Here is a 3,941-nt window from a genome sequence, read left to right on the forward strand (position 1 = left end):
CTAGTTATTATCGTAGCTTTGCCAATACCCTGAGTGTTTTTACTGAACAATCAGATTGGAGAATGGATTTAGAAGCCATAATGGGCCAAACACACACTCGATAAGTGCTGCCTGCTACTTGGGTTTAACCTCACAGCAAACACTATGCAGTTAGTGCAGCTCTCAACTCCTTTTGCAGATGGGAAAGCCAGAATCAGTGGATGAACTGACTTGCTCGGTGTTTCAGCTGGTGAATGTCGATAGAGGCTTTGAACACATCCTCATGGTAGAGGCTGTGTAAGCTTGGCTGCTGTGCTTTATGGTCAGCTCTCATTGTCCATGGGGATATTGTTTCAAAGTTAATGGATGCTCAGTGATAGAATGTGTGCTTAGCATGCACTGGATCCTGGGTTTAATTCCCAGTAAAGAGTAGGAGTGAAAGGAAGAAAGGACATTGTTAAGAGTAGCTCTCCATAAAGCCTCACACCCTTGCCCGTACCAGGAGTCATCTCTAGGGGCTGGTGGTATAGGTTGGTATAGCCCAGTGAGCTAGCATGTCTGAGCCCTTGCGTTCCATCCACAGGGCCATCTCTGGACTACTTTTACCTATGCAGTTTTCTATAAGGTTTTTAGTATCCTCCAATTTTGGTATACCAGGGGTTCTGGAAGCAGTCCCTCCATGGATAATGAGGAATAACTGTATATCAAAGCAGTCAAGCATATGGCCTCTACAAGGAGACTGCCTGTGTTCAAAGCCTCTACCAACAGTCACTAGCTGGAACACTGAGTAAATCCGCGCATCCCACCATCTCCAGATTGCTTAAACCTAATATAATGTAAATGTGATATAAATAGTCGTCATATGTTTCTTCAGGAATAAAGATTAAAAAGTGTGTACATGCTTAGTAGAGATGGAATTTTCACAGATTTTTTTCCAGTTCAATTCCACATCAGAAACTACAGATGTGGAACTTGTGTCTGTGAAGTGCCAGATGTACTCCTGTATCTTCAACTATTTGAACCAAATCTATCATATATGTGAAAACCTATATTATTTATTTATTTATTTTTATTTCCCACCGGCAACCTATATTCTAAGGAATCTGGGAGAAATACGGGGTTGGCCAGATGTTGTGGTACACATTTTTAATCCCAGCAGAAGCAGGTAGATCTCTGTGAATTCAAGGTGGGCTTTGCTTGGTCTACATGGTGAGTAGCCCAGGCCAGCCAGGGTTATAGAATGAGACTCTGTCTCAAAAAATACACACACACGGACACACAGACACACGGATTAGTGTTGGGACCCAGTCCCAAGCCTTACCCTTACTATAAGATATATGCATACTCAATTGGCCATGTCCTCATGGCCAATGTCATTCTCTGGTGTGCTGTCTTTAGTGAGAAGTTTGAATTGACTTCCAAAGATCCTTTTAACTATTTGTTGATGCTAGGATGCAACCCAGTGCTATATACATGCTAGGCAGGTGCTCCATCACTGAGCTGCATGTTTGAAGCCTGGTAGCTTGTCTCTCTTAGCAGTTCATTTTCACAATGCCTTCCCTCAAGAGACCTCCAGACATGGTGACCCTCTCACCATTATGCCTGGGACACATCCTCCCTCCACTCCTAGGCTTAATCTCTCATTTATTTGTTTGTTTAAGTTTTCTTGTCTTCTTTTGTTTGAGACAGGGATTTACTATGTAGTCCTAGCTGTCCTGGGACTATGTAGATCAGTCTGGTCTCAAAATCAGAGGAGATCCTCTTGCTTCTGGCTCCTGAGTGGTGAGATTAAAGGCATGCACCATTATGCATGGTTTTATTTGCTTGTGTTTTGTTTTGTTTTGTTTTGTTTTTGGCTTTTCCAAGACAGGGTTTCTCTGTGTAGCCCTGGCTGTCCTGGAACTCACTCTGTAGACCAGGCTGTCCTTGAACTTAGAAATCCGCCTGTCTGTACCTCCCAAGTGCTGGGATTATAGGCGTGCACCACCACCGCCCGGCTTGCTTGTATGTTTGTATTTGGAACCTTTTGCTTTTTTTTGAGACAGGGTCTTCCTTTATATAGACCAAGCTGGCCTCAAACTCACAGAGATTCTCTTATCTCTGTCTCCAGAGTGCTGGGATTAAAGGCATGTACCACCACATCTGGCTCAAAGCAGGAACCTGGAGCCAGGAGCTGATGCAGAGGCCATGGAGGAGTGTTTACTGGCTTGTCTCTCATGTCTTGCTCAGCCTCCTTTCTTACAGAACCCAGGACCAGCAGCCCAGGGATGGCACTACCCACAATGGGCTGGGCCCTCCCCCATCAATCATTAATTGAGAAAATTCATTTCAGGCTTATCTCCTTACAGCCTGATCTTATGGAGGCATTTTCTTAATTGAGGCTCCCTCCTCTTAGATGACTTCCATCAAATTGACCTAAAACTAGCCTGCACACAGCCACTTATCTATTTATTTTTAAGGCAAAGTCACACTGTGGGTAGCACAGGCTGGCTTCCAACTCCTCATCTTCTGGCCTCCCATCCCTGAGTACTGGGATTGTAAGAGTGCCCCATACACCCAGGGATCACTTGTCTATTTCTTGAAGCGAGAATGCTAGGAATAGTCCTTCTATTTCCCCACATCCTGTCAGGTACCAAGTCCTGTTGTGTAGCCCCTTCTCTTTCAGAACTGTTTTTCTAGTCCAAGGATGCCCTGTACAAGAGAAAGCCCTCTGCTCTGTTTGTGTCTCTGCTCTCCTAGTCTCTTCCTCTATTCAGCAGCCAGGGTGAGTTTTAGAACAACATTTGGATGTTGACTCTTTGGCCCAAACCCCTTTGATGACTTTATTTAAATCCAAATTCCTGCACTTGTGTGATGGGATGCTGTTCTATTAGACAGACTTATATAGTATGGGATCTGGAGTCCATGGAAAACTTGATTCGGATGCCAAGCCAGCCACTTCATAGCCAGGATGACTTTTGGTCGTGTCTTATGGTTTCTATTGCTGTGATGAAACATCATGACCAAAATGCAATTTGGGGAGGAAAGGGTTTATTTTCCTACACTTCCAAATCATAGTCCATCATTAGAGTAAATCAGGACAGGAACTCAAAGGCAAGAACCTGGAGGCAGGAGCTGATGAAGACAGAAACCATGGAGGGATGCTGCGTACTGGCTTGCTTCCCCTGGCTTGCTTAGCAGGCTTTCCTATAGAACTCAGGACCACTAGCCCAGGGATGGCACCACTCACCATGGGCTGGGCCCTCCCCCATTGATCACTAATTGAGAAAATGCCTTACAGCTAGATCTCATGGAGGCTTTTTATCAAGTGAGGCTCCTTCCTCTCTGATAACTCTTAACTTTTGTCAAGATGACACACAAAACCAGCCAGTATGGGTAGTGTTTGGTTGGTTGGTTTTGGTTTTTCGAGACAGGATTTCTCTGTATAGCCCTGGCTATCCTGGAACTCAGTCTGTAGACCAGGATGGCCTCAAACTTAGAAATCCGCCCGCCTCTGCCTCCCAAGTGCTGGGATTAAAGGCATGCACCACCACTGCCTGGCTATTTTTTATTTTATGATTTTACAGGGCTAGAAATTGAACTCCAAGCCTAGCAAATGCTAGACATATACTCACTTTATCATTGATCTACACCCTTAGTTTCTGGGAAACATTTTTTTTTCCATTTAGAGACAGTATTTGACTCATGGGCCCTTCCTACCTCAGCCTCATGGGTGACTTGAGCCACAGGAACACACAGCACATGGCAGCTTTGGCAATTATGGACCTTAATAACATGATTCCAATTATCTCTCCTTACTTTAAAGTTATCAGGAGCCAGATATGATGGCACATGCCTTTGATTCCAGCACTGCACTTTGGAGGCAGAAAGAGGAGGGTCTGTCTCTCTGAGTTCCAAAGCAGCCTGGTCTACAAAGTGAGTCCCAGGCCAGCCAAGACTATATATCTAGACCTTGTCTCAAA

This window comes from Mastomys coucha, chromosome X, assembly GCF_008632895.1.
Source record: "Mastomys coucha isolate ucsf_1 chromosome X, UCSF_Mcou_1, whole genome shotgun sequence".
In the NCBI taxonomy this organism is placed as follows: domain Eukaryota; kingdom Metazoa; phylum Chordata; class Mammalia; order Rodentia; family Muridae; genus Mastomys; species Mastomys coucha.